General features: G+C 45.0%; 1 protein-coding gene across 4 annotated transcripts in view; it reads left to right on the top strand.

Moving 5' to 3' along the window:
• The window catches only part of YTHDC2 (YTH N6-methyladenosine RNA binding protein C2), a 1,035,502-nt gene that overhangs the window by 975,754 nt on the left and 46,805 nt on the right, over nt 1-12,943 (top strand). The window lies entirely within an intron of this gene.

Below are 12,943 nucleotides of genomic sequence, written 5' to 3'. Positions count from 1 at the left end.
GCCTTAACGTTGGCTTTGCCCCGGCTTAGCGAGACCAGTTTCCCATGGTTGGCACTTTGTGTCTTTTGGTGCAAAAATTGATTTCAACCTTCAACAATTCTTATTTACAGTTCCACTTCTTGGATTCTTGTCTTTTTGTTTTTGTTTTTTAATCAAATATTCTCTAGTCTTAGGTTCCGCCTGCACAGCACTTGCTCTCTGCTTGTAAAATCTATTGTATTCAATATAAATCTTAAAAGGGGCTTACATCCTGCCCGTGGTTTTCATTGGTTCCTGTATTTGCCACTTACTTTTCCTCCATTTCTATTGGCTGTAGCATACTATTTCCTGTTGTTCCTCTCATGTGTTTCTCTTATCAGTGTCCTGAGGCCCAAGGTCTGTTTTCCTTCACTTTGTGGGACTTTTTTAGGTCGAGCCTAGGCAGCGCTGCGCTGTCTCTAAGATCTGCAAGTACCCTTGTTAACTACTTCCAAACTACTCTTTTGCCTCTACAGCGCTGCCTGATTACCAAAGGGCTAAACTGCTTCCCATATCAGGTGTGCGTGGGTCAAGTTCACACTCCGATCGAGCCCACACTACACCGTTCACCCGGGTCACAACCAGGGACTTACTTGGAGGCTTCCGTGTTCTTTGTGCACTCACCGGTGCCCCCGTGTCAAATGAGGCATCCACATCTGTGTGTCTTTGTGGGGCAAAATCCCCTGTGTGCCGTGGGATTCCCTGAGACTGGCACAACCGTAATGTCTACAGTTCCATCCCACTGAAGGAAATTGATTGCCCTCAAATTTCCGGATAATGCTTGTTTTTAACAGAACTCCATTTTCTACAAGAAGGTGGTCTCTGACAGTCTCTTCCCTGAATGTCTCTCCCATACCGATCCTTTTACAGACAGAAATCTCTTCATAGCTCGGCGCCACCTCTGACAATCGGGGACTATGAATCTCTCCCAGGGGTGGTGTTAGACGCAAGCGGCTGAGAGATTGTTGAGAACCGAATGAGCTGCAGCAAACACCTGGCACCAGTCTGATGTGGCTCAACGCAGCACTTCCTTCAGCCTGCCCTGTGCCTTCATGACTTCACGTTCTAATCCTGGAAATATACATAGCCTTGAGATCAACTCAAACACTTGAACAGGCTTTCAGTAACTTATATTGCACAACTATTCACCAAGCTACAACTTACAACAAACAAGCATTTGCAATGCAATAGGTCTCGCATGTTTTTTAGAGTTAGAGCTATTGGCTTTGTAATGGCAATGTTTTTTACTTATGTGAGAGAGAGAGAGCGCAAAAGTGAGAGAAAGCGAGAGAGAGAGAGATGGTATATAGAGATAGTTAGTTATTTGTGTTGCGTATATAAGTGAGCAGTAGAGTTTAGAGAGAGAGAATGAGTTAGAGAAAGGTAGAGTTCGAGAGATCGAGTGTTTAGAGGTAGGTTGTTAAAGTTGGAGAGATAATTGTGTGGTAGAGTGAAGAGAGAGAAATACATGCTGTGATTCTGGACAAATCACTTAATCACCCTGTGCCTACCAAAAAGTGAATGTGACCTTGTGTAATGTAACTGGTGCTGATTTAAAGCGCTCCAATACCTTCGGCTCGAGTTTGCGCTACATAAAACTGAAAATAAAAAATGTATTCCGATTAGCCCAAACTTCCTCCAAAGTGCCGTACATTAATCTACCCTCACTTCCATATACAAATGGCAAATATGTTTGGTTTAAAGCTAACAGCATTACAATGTGGTGTTGTCTGCAGTAATTAACGACCACATTAATGTAATTGCCTTAACCCACGTCCTTTATTTATAGCAGATACCCTCTCCATTATTTATAGCAGATACCCTCTCCATGATCTGCAGTCACCTCCGGCAACTCATTCCACACCATGCACCAGATCACAACACACCACTATACATGCAGAACATACTTCCTGATTTCCTCAACACAACAAACCACAGCACACTATATAGCCTCACATCAGCCTTACAAAAACTTGCCAAGCCACAAGAAATTGAAAAGTACCAGCGACAAAATGACATCCAGATTACAAGACACACAGCTGAAATCCACGTTTACTTCACCTCTTTCCTCCGGATGTAACATTCCACCTTATCACATTAACATACACATACCGTTAAAGCAATCCTTTGTTTCTGCAACATTAAATTGCTACAGGCTGTAGTGGTACATCTACAACCTGAAATGGCTACTCCACCTTCATAATACGACAACCTTGAAATCCACGCTCTCTGAGGGAACAACATATAAAAGAAAACAGACCTCCCAACGATGCCACTCAGCCTGCCACCAGAATAATGACCCTGAGAGGATCCCTTGCAATAGTCAGCAGGATAAAAGAGAAGGTGGGTCTGAAGGAAATTAAAGTGTAACCAAAGAGCATGGGGGCACCTATCTTGCTGGATGCTTACGAAGCCCGACCGGCCCAGCTGCCTCCAACAAACCTCACAGATCACAATACTAGTGACACCGGGCGTAGATAGATGCCATGGGAAAAAAGTGCAAAAGCACAACAAACCAGCATCTAATGCAACCACCTTCCTATTTTGACTCCAACGTTAACGGTGGTCGCACAGTGGGACACTACCAAATGCCTGTGTATAGATCTCACTGCTGCCAGCAACCTACTGGGAGGTGATTCTGGGGTCACATGTCAGTATCTAGTTCTACCACCGAGGCCGCGCAAGCGGACATCACAAACTTTGTCGGTGGGACCATCCCTCCTCCGGTTGGGTAGGCATTCACGGGGCTGGGCGCGATCTGCGTTTAGCACTGGCAACCCCAGGTTTCGGCGGTACCTGTCACGGGGTGTCCTCCTTTAAAGAGCTGTCACCCGCAGCAGATGCCCTCTGAGCTTCCTATGGCATTCCCAGCGGCGCAGGAGCTGAGTCCATGTCCCGCATGACAGAAGCAAGCCGGGGAACCTCTCAGCCCTAGCAGCAAAGAGACCGGGTAAAGAAGGTAAAGAAGCGCATTGAAAATAAGCATTTGCAATGCTATAGGTCTCAAATTTACGCAAGAGCTAGTGCATTGCAAATGGTTGGAAACTTGGCATCACAGACAAAGCGAGGGGGGGTGAGTAGAGAAGGCCCGGACATCTGTAGGGAGGGAGGGAGGGCAGGCAGGCGTGGGGTGGGTGAGGACAGACAGGAGGAGGCACGGACAAAGCTGACGCTACGTGTGCACAAAGGAAATAGTACATGTCCTGTGTAACAACCAAGTAAAGAGGCCAGTAGCCATGGGAGGATACAAATGGCCACAAGGCTGTCCTAGGGATGGACTAACAAGCCTCATAATGAATCAGAAGCCGGCATATTCAAAGGACAAACACACAGGCCAATGAAAAATAAGGGCGAGGAAGTAGGCGGGGTTTTTCACTGCACTGAACTTCCATAGCTCTTCGCAGAGCAGTGCTTATGCGCTGGCTCACACTCGACCTAAAAACAGCTTAATATTAATCACATAGGCAATACCTAATGCATTTACGAATTCTCTTTATAAATTGGAGTGGGATTTTTATTGTGCTTTGTTTCTACTTTATAACTGTTTAGTACTGATGACCGCTTTATGCATTTCTCCTAAGGCAAGCCTATCTGCTCTGTGGTATAGCTAACAGAGGTTGAGCTCAGGTTTAAGTTACTGAAATCTTTACTGGTTCTAACAAGAATAATGACATTATTACTTGTGATGGAACAGCATCCGCACCAACTAGTAATCCTCTTTCTCAAAGTGACGTTTAATCACATCGACAGATGGGCCCTCGAAACGTCCAGCATGGCTATATCTTTCCATTTCCTTCCAACTCATCACAGGTTTCTCCCTCATCATAGCAACTCTTGGAGGAGCACCTATGGATCGTACTGCAAGAAGTATGAGCTCTACAGTACAAAGGGGTGGTCAGAAAGGTGCCAGACTCGAAGAAGGATGGAGGCCTTTGTCTTATTTTAGATATTCTCCCTTTGCTCGCCTTTCTGCAGTTGGATACATTTAGCAAGCTCACATTGGCTCAGTTTCTATGTGCTCAAGATCTGGGCAACTGGATGGTAGCCTTGGCCATGCAGGATTCCTACTTTCATGTGCTGGTCCTACAGTCCCTCAGATGTTGTTTGTGGTTCAAGGTTGGCTAAGAGCATTTTCAGTTTGCCGTGCTCATCTTTGGTCTTACCAGCTCCCCTCAGGTGACGACGAAAGTGATTGTTGTGGTTGTCACCCATCTTTGGAGGTTAAGGATACTAGTTTTCCCCAACCTCAACAACTGTTGAAGGCAGGCTCTCCAAGTCAGTGGTAGACTTCCTCTAGAAAACAGTGGATCACCTGACTTTGTTGGGGGTTCACAGTTGACGAGCCAAATCCACACTTGACTCCTTCACAGAGACATCCTTTTATTGAAGCTCTTAAACACGGTGCAGCCCCTCACGAATCCGGGACATTTACGCAATGACCCCTATGTCTCAGACTTGGATCTCAGTGAGAGGAGCCCTGCGGCTTCTTGACCTGTTGGCCTTATGCATCCTGCTTGCCCACTTCACCAGACATCATATGGGCACTCTGCAGTCTGTGGTCCCAGCACCAAAGAAACAGGTTAAGAGAGACTACACAAGATCTGCAGTGGGGGCTACTTGACCAGCAGCAGACTCCCCAACCCTCCCTTTTCAGTCAGAAAAGTCAATGATTGGTTGGGAAGGTCATCTAGGAGAGGTAGAGATCCTAGGACTCGGGTCGGTGGTGGAGAATCTCCTCAATTTCAATCTGTTGGTGTCCTGGGCCATTCACCTGGCATTGAAGGCCTTCATACCGTCCCTCATTGGGAGGCTGGTACAGATTCTCATGGACAAAACCACTGGCATGTGGTACTACAGCAAGCAGGACGGTGCGGGGCCCTGGGCTCCCTTCCAGAAGTCTCTGCACCTGCTGAGCTGGTTGAAACATCAATGCATCTACCGAAGTGTGAACTACTTGGTCGGATCATCGAATGCCATGGCAGAAGTGCACAGCCGCTAGGACCTGGCAGATAATGAATGGCACTTGAACCCTAAGGTGGCACAGGCCATCTTACGACAATGGGAATAACCATGGCTAGATTTTTTTGCCACCGGAGAGAACACACCTTCATAATAACAAAAACAAGTTACTTACCTTTGGTAACACTCTTTCCTGTGGATACTCTATGTAACTGCAGATTCCTCACTGCCCTCCCCCTTCTCGTTCTTTTGAGTGCTCTCTCTTGTACCAACTAAAGAAATGTCCCTAATTAAAGATCTGCACACTGTTACCTCTGATTGTTGTTCACATCCTCCTGTAGCTGTCAGCCGCCTTCGACACGGTCTGCCACCGCACATTATGAACACGCCTCGACAACGCCGGGATCCAAGAGAAGGCCCTGGACTGGACCACCTCCTTCCTCTCTGGCAGAACACAGAGCATCCGCCCACCCCTATCGCTCCGAGGCCACCGAGATCTGCGGCGTACCCCAGAGCTCCTCCCTCAGCCCTACGCTGTTCAGCATCTACATAGCACCTCTCGCCGACGTCGCCCGACAGCACGACCTCAACATTATCTCCTATGCCGATGACACCCAGCTGATCCTCTCACTCATCAAAGACCCCTACACCGCCAAAACCAACCTACATGAAGGAATGAAGGCCTTCGCCGAATGGATGAGGAGCAGCTGGTTAAAGCTGAACTCTGACAAGACGGACGTCCTCATCCCCTGATTAACCCCTTCGGCCTGGGACGACTCCTGTTGGCCGACCGCAGTGGGAACAGCTTCAACACCCACTGACCACGCATGTGACTTAGGGGTCATCCTCTACTCCACCCTCTCCATGACTAAGCAGATCAACTCCGTCTCCTCCTCCTGCTTCAACACCCTCTGCATGCTCCGCATGATCTACAAGTGGATCCCCACCGCAACGAGAAGAACGGTCACCCAGGCCCGCGTCAGCAGCAGGTTGGACTACGGAAACGCACTCTACGCAGGAACATCGGCCAAACTCCTGAGAGTGCTGCAACGTGTTGTAAGTGAAATAATGCTCTTGATAAGCTTCTTAAAGATTAGTAAAACGCTTTAATGACTAGAGTAGAAGTCAACGCTGCATCCCTCTAGCTGACCAGACTTCAACTGGCAAATCTGGAATCCCCCAACCTTGATGACATACATAAGAACATTGGTGGGTTATACATAGAACAGCTGGATATGAACATAAAAGAAGGGCTAATTAGAACTATGAATAACCAAGGATTATATTTACAACACATCTTAGTTCCAGGTCTCCTTCCTCGCATAATTTCAAATGGAGACTTTTATCTACATTGTGAGTGGTGGTTCTGTACGCCCAGACCATCTCTTGTACAGTCTCATCAGAAAAACATCCTATGGAAATAGATATCTGTAAAATCCCTTTAATGACCCTATTAACTCTCTCACAAAGACCATTGCCCTGTGGATTATAAAGTGATGTGCGATGGTGCTTAATACCACATCCTGACAAAAAATCCTGCATCCTCTTGGAAATCAGTTGTGTTCCATTATCTGTTATGATAAGACGTAACTCCTTCCTCATTAAACATATTTTTTTAGAAAACCTATCATGGATTCAGTAGTGATGTCCTTAACAAACTTTACTGTTAAACACTTAGAATATACATCAATCAAAACCATGGCAAAAGGACTATGAAAAGGAAGCTCATCCATGGGACCTATGAAATCTAAGCATATACTATGCCAAGTTTTGTCTGCAGAAACAATGTGTCCCATTTCTTGAGTGGAAACTACCTTCAATCTTTTCTCACCTTCTTTACAGCTCGTACACATTTCTACCCACAACGCTGTCTCAGAATCAATGGCAGGCCATCAAAAATCAGTTTTAACTCTTCTTTGTGTTAGAGTTTGTCCCAAATGTCCCTCATGGGCTAACTTCAAAATCCTTGATCTTAGAGAAAATGGTGGGATGAATTTATCACCCCTCATCAAAATTTCCTCATTAACTACAGATAGTTCTTCAATAACTTTCAAGTAAGGTCGCACCCGAGGTAAGACACAACTTTCTCTAGTAGCGCCTTTTTGCACTAGATCTATCACTTTAGCAAGAACAGAATCGTCTTTCATAGCAGAGGACCGCTCTTCCTTTGTAAATGAACCTTCACCCACAGATAAAATATCTTAAATATATGCAACAGCTACCTCTTCATCCTTTTTTTCCAGACTCACAATTCCACCTGAAGCTGGAAGTCTTGACAGACAATCTGCCTGCACATTTCTCCATCCTGGAATATAAAACATTTCAAATTGATATTCCTGGAGCCTCGAAGCTAGCCTTGACAACCTTGGTGAACCCTTACCTGCACCACCTGGACCAGGATACTAACTAGAGGTTTATGATCAGTATAGATTCTGAATCTAGTACCCCATAAATAGGTTCTGAAATATTGCGCACCCCAGGCGGCCGCCAAAGCTTCCTTCACTATTACTGACTAATTCCTTTCCGATGATGACAAAGGTCTAGAGGCAAAAGCAATTGTCTTATCTCCATCACAATGTCTCTGTAACAGAACAGCACCTATTCCTATGTTACTTGCATCAACCATCAAACTTGATGTAAGCTTTATATCAAACGGTGTTAAGACTTTGGCCTCACACAGTTCTTTTTTAATATTCTTGAAGCAAACCATATGCTCCTCCTCCCAAACAAATGTCACCCCTTTTTTCAACAAACTTCTTAAAACTGCTGTCTTCTCAGAACAATTCTTCACAAACTTTGCATAAAATTCTTTGAGACCCATAAAGGATCTCAATTGATCTTTATCTGATGGTATTGGGCCAACTCAATTGCTTCTAAAAGATTTTTTTTAGGTTTGATGCCCTCAGCCGATATACAATAACCCAGGTATTCTATCTCCTCAACTAGAAACAGACATTTTTCCTTTCTTAGTGTCAACCCTGCTTCTTGAAGTCTATTCAAAACACAAGTAAGTGTCTCATTGTGTTCAGCAATATTTTTCCCAAAAATAAGTATGTCATCTTGAAAGAAAATAGCTTTTTTTACCCCCTTAAAAATTTCCGTGACCATCCTCTGAAATACACTGGCCGCAGAAATTAGACCAAAAGGTAACCTCGTAAACTGAAAAGTGCCCTCGCTGGTAATGAATGCTGTTAAGTGTTTTGAATCTTGATGTAAATGTATCTGATGATAAACACTTTTTAAGTCCATTTTTGTGAAAAATGTAGCACCTTGTAAGGTGGTAACCAATTCACCTATGTTAGGAATGGGAAAAACATCCGCTACTACACATTTATTCAAGGATCTGAGGTCAACGCAGAATCTTATATTTTTATCTGCCTTCTGCGTAATCACAACCGGAGAAATCCAGCTGGAAGCTTCTACCGGTTCAATTATTCCTCCCTGAAGCATTTCTTCAATGACTTTCTTGACTTCCTCCCTTACCACTAAAGGTACTCTTCTGACCTTGTGCTGTATAGGTATGGAATTTTCTTTTAAAATAATCTTGTGCACATACCCCTTCAGTTCCCCTAAATCCTCTTTGAAAACACTTTTAGCATTTTCCAGAATTTCAGTGATGTCTTGATCTTCCACCACCATGACCTGAACATCTGCCCTCAGATTCACTCTAATGTTCAGATCATATTGGTGCATCCACCCCAACATTGCAGGACCATCTTTTGAGATATACACTGTACCATACGTTGATCGATGTTTGAAGCAAATGTTACTATCAAGGTAACCTAGAACCTCTATACTTTCCCCTTGATAACCAGTGGGATTTATATCACTGTCAGATAATAGTTTGTTGCCCCATATGTCTTTGAACAAACATTCTGGAATAATAGTCCACTTCGAACCTGTGTCCACCATGAGAATAAGTATGTGACCATCTATATTGAATTCCGCTTTTGGCCTCTTCTCCCTCTTTTCATTAACAGTGTTGATTTCTTCCTCAACAACCACTAGTATCTTATTTGCCTCTCTTTTGATTTCAAGGCTGCCATCTTCTACATACGCAACTTTCCCTTTTACCTTGCTTTTGCACATTTTTGAGAAATGCCCCAATTTCCCACATTTCAAGCATTCCTTATTATTTGCGAAACAAAATTTAAATTCAGCATAGTGAGCATTGCTACCACACCTATTACAAATTCTGTTTTGTCCTCTTGTATTATAAGTTTTCTTTTGAAAATGATTCCCTCTTTGCTTCACGAAACCTACTGCGCCCTCATCACAATTTGAACTCTAGTTCCAATTTTTCTCAGAAACCTCTGATATTTCTTGTTGAGTACTATCTTTCTGTAATTCCTTCATACACTTCTCGGACTCCTCCACTACTTTTGCCAATTCAATTGACAATTTTAATGAAGTATTTTTTGCAGCCCAGAGTCTTTCCTGAATCTTCCTGTTGTTGCACTGAACAATTAATTGATCACGAATCAATTTGTCTGCCATCTGTCCAAAATTGCATTTTATAGACAACTCACGCAAGCGGGCTACAAAGTCATCTATCGACTCTTCATTTCTCTGTTTATTTTTATAAAATTTGAATCTGTTCATGACCATGTTTTCCTCTTTCGCAAATCTAGTTTCTAATCTTAAAACTGCCTCCTTGTATTCATCCAAGTCTGATACACTTCCAGATTGTAGAACTTGTGGAAGATACTTAAATACTCGTTGTCCTTTTTTACCAAGAGAAGACAGTAGTAACACTTTTTTACTTTTCGCTGAAAACTCTTGACCATCTAAGGCCTCAATGTAATTATCGAACATTACAATCCAGTCTTCCCAATTAATTGTTGGTTCACTCATAAATTGTGGTGGAAGAGCTACATTAACTTGTTGAGCCATGACACTGAATGAGTATTTTGTTTACAGCACAAATTAAATTTAAATTAGAACATATACATCAAATCTATGGCTTGGCAGTTCGGGCTGGACTGTTCCCATGAGGCACAGGGTCAAGACTGATTTGCGTATGGTCAGGTCTAAACTGGGGTGGCATGGTAAGCAAACAAATGATGGATTTAACCCAGATCTCTTGACTGGGGGTGAATGTTTTGATTTGTTCTGCATTCTGTCCCTCAATTCTGTGTCGTTTGCTTGATCTAGTGTTCCAGAGCACTTCATTCACAACTGTTCAACGGGTACTTCCATAACTAGGAAGCCCTTAAGCCTTTTCTTTCCCCCAGGCTAACAAGAGACTAGCAGGCCTAACCCCTTGAGATCACTTCCTGAACATGGGATACCAGGGGGAAGGAGGTGCAGGCCATATGTTGGCAAATATCCTGTCCTTGTTCTTGATGTCTCTTCTGTAGTCCAATGTTGTTCTGATGGGAGGCCACATTGATCCTGTACACTAGCCAGTGATTGGCGACTGTACTTGAGCCCATCTTTGCAGAATTCCATCATACCAGCCATCCCAACTTTGCAGTGACTGCATTTTAGAAATGGAGTTTCTGGTTGGCTAGGTTATGCATCTATGCCAGGCAGAACCCACCACTCTAGTCATGGCAAGGGAGTTAGACATTGAAGATAACCCCTGCTCACCCCCTTGGTAGCTTGGCAGAGCAGTCAGGCTTATCCCAGAGGCATTGTGTAGAACTTTGTGCAACACACTCACACAGCAGTGACAATCTAGGCACACCACAAAAGAGACTCCACACAAGGTTATATAAAAATATCCTTTGTATTATCCATAAAAACACATTTGATCACAATCACATATATTACTGTGCCACTAGGCACTTGTCATGACTTCACAGGGATTATATAAATCACTTGGCTAATCGTGTCATTTGTCATAACAACACAAGTAGTGCATAAAGTAAATACTTGTAGGCTTCACACCTTATAAATCCACCATCACTGTGAATTATCCCGCCGCTCCTGCACATAACACTTGTAGGTAATAAAGGTACGATCACTTATGCCCAGGCATATAACATGCAGTTACTTAATTTATGCTAGACCCATGGATCATCCCATGAGTGCAGGGATGAAAATTATGTTCTGAAAAGGACAATTATGTTCTGAAAAGGATCCTGAAACACATTAGGGTATGAAATGCAGCGATAACCTCGCATAAGGAAACCACCAGCCAAAGATACCCAATGCATGCCAATTTTTCTAAATTCCCAAAGCCCAGCACTTCTAATAGGCGCTAGACAGTAATCTTTTAGCTGTCCCCGTGGACTCCTGGGCCACCGTCCTGTCTACAGCGGGAAATAGGGGAAATCCCTTCAGTGCTAGAGAATCACAGACCCTCGTGACAGCGAGAAGCAGTGTAGACGGCGTGAAGGGAAGAAAAGGTATGCCTGCCCTGGCCCCTCAGGACCGCTTGGATACTGCGACTGTTGGAACAGAGCCTTCCACTCTCACAACGCCCAGGCTCTCTTCCTTGACGAGCCACAGTGTGCCACAACGCTTTCTGATCCAGGCTTGTTTACCACAGCTGCCCGCCACCATTCGGTGCAGCTACTTTGCCTGGAGCAAAGTCTCCAACGACCGCCCTCTCCTCCCAGGGGTCCCTCCTTCCACTGGGCCTCACAACCGACGTTGGCCTCGCCACAAACAGCGGCAGTAATCACCAACACCTGTGCTGGTTCCGGTGCGCCGCCTTAGGGCTCCAGCCCTGGCTGAATCTGGTGACATCCTTGTCCTGCACAGGTTTGAAGTCACCCCAGAGGGCAACGACAGGGTTCTACCATGCGCCTCTTTGCGGGGGCACAACCAAGCCGTCTGCCCCTTGAAGCTCCCAGCCCCCAATGGCAAGAACCACAGAAATAAAGTGGTCCGCCTGCAGTCTAGCACAGGAACGAACGCGTTGAATGTGAAGCACTCCCCAGTGCTACCGTTTCTTCAACACGGGCAGTCCTCTCATGCTGGGCTCCTTGGAGAGCACTGGGCCACGTAGTCTCAGGAGAGCAGGAAGCAGGCCAGCACACGGGTCTTTGGGCATAGAGGCAGACCCTCCAGTAGTTCAGCACAACAAGGATAGTCACAGTGGTGGTTTCCTGCCAGCACAGCACTCCTCTTGTTCACCAGTCCCACACAGTGTCTTCTCTTCCTTTTACATGGGGTAACAGCCATTTACTTATAGTTTAAGTGTGTTTGTTCTGGGGGCACTTAAAATACAAATGCAAGTGCACAACACCCTCCAGTCACAGTGTAGCCTTGGCCCAAGACACACCACAGGGTGGCAGAGCCAGCATTGTAGAAGGCAGGCACAGCCCAATTTGGGTGCAGGTACTACTCCTCCCACCACTCTAAATACAGATCAGGCCTACTCAGGTGCAATGGAAAGTTCCTCCCGCTACTCTGAATTCAGCTGAGGTATATTCAGCTTAGTGCTGAGCCACTCAGGCAGGGCAGGACACACCTCAACCCCCCAGGGACTGGCTGGAGTGAATGCACATCCCCTCTCTCCTATCAGTCAGACGGTCAATACACATGCAGGTAGGCACAAAAACACATACACACAGAAATACCCACTTCAAAAAGTGGCATTTCGAAAGTAGTAATAATGAATCCGCTTTCATCAATAAGCAGGATTTATCACTACTATTCCAAACATACCAAACAAGGTTGAGCTACCTCTCTCATGTCGAATTACCACTGAAGCACCTATCAGGAAATCCCCAATGCAAACCTTTGAGAGGGAAGCCTCACAGCAGTAAGAAACCAAATAGGCTGTTTGTCACTAACAGGACATGCCACACAGCTAAAGCACATGTCCTACCTTTTGCCTACACCGCACCCTTCCCATAGGGATAGCTAGGGTCAATTTATATGCCACGTCACAGCGGCAGTAACCTACGTGCGCAGGCCCTGCAGAGGCCTGAGACAGACTTTGAAAGGCTACTTCGGTGGGTGGCACAAGGAGTGCTGCAAGCCCACCAGTATCATTTAATTTACTTACCCG

Source organism: Lissotriton helveticus, chromosome 2_1, assembly GCF_964261635.1.
Source record: "Lissotriton helveticus chromosome 2_1, aLisHel1.1, whole genome shotgun sequence".
NCBI classification, from domain to species: Eukaryota; Metazoa; Chordata; class Amphibia; order Caudata; family Salamandridae; genus Lissotriton; species Lissotriton helveticus.
This window is presented reverse-complemented; position numbering and strand designations above follow the sequence as displayed.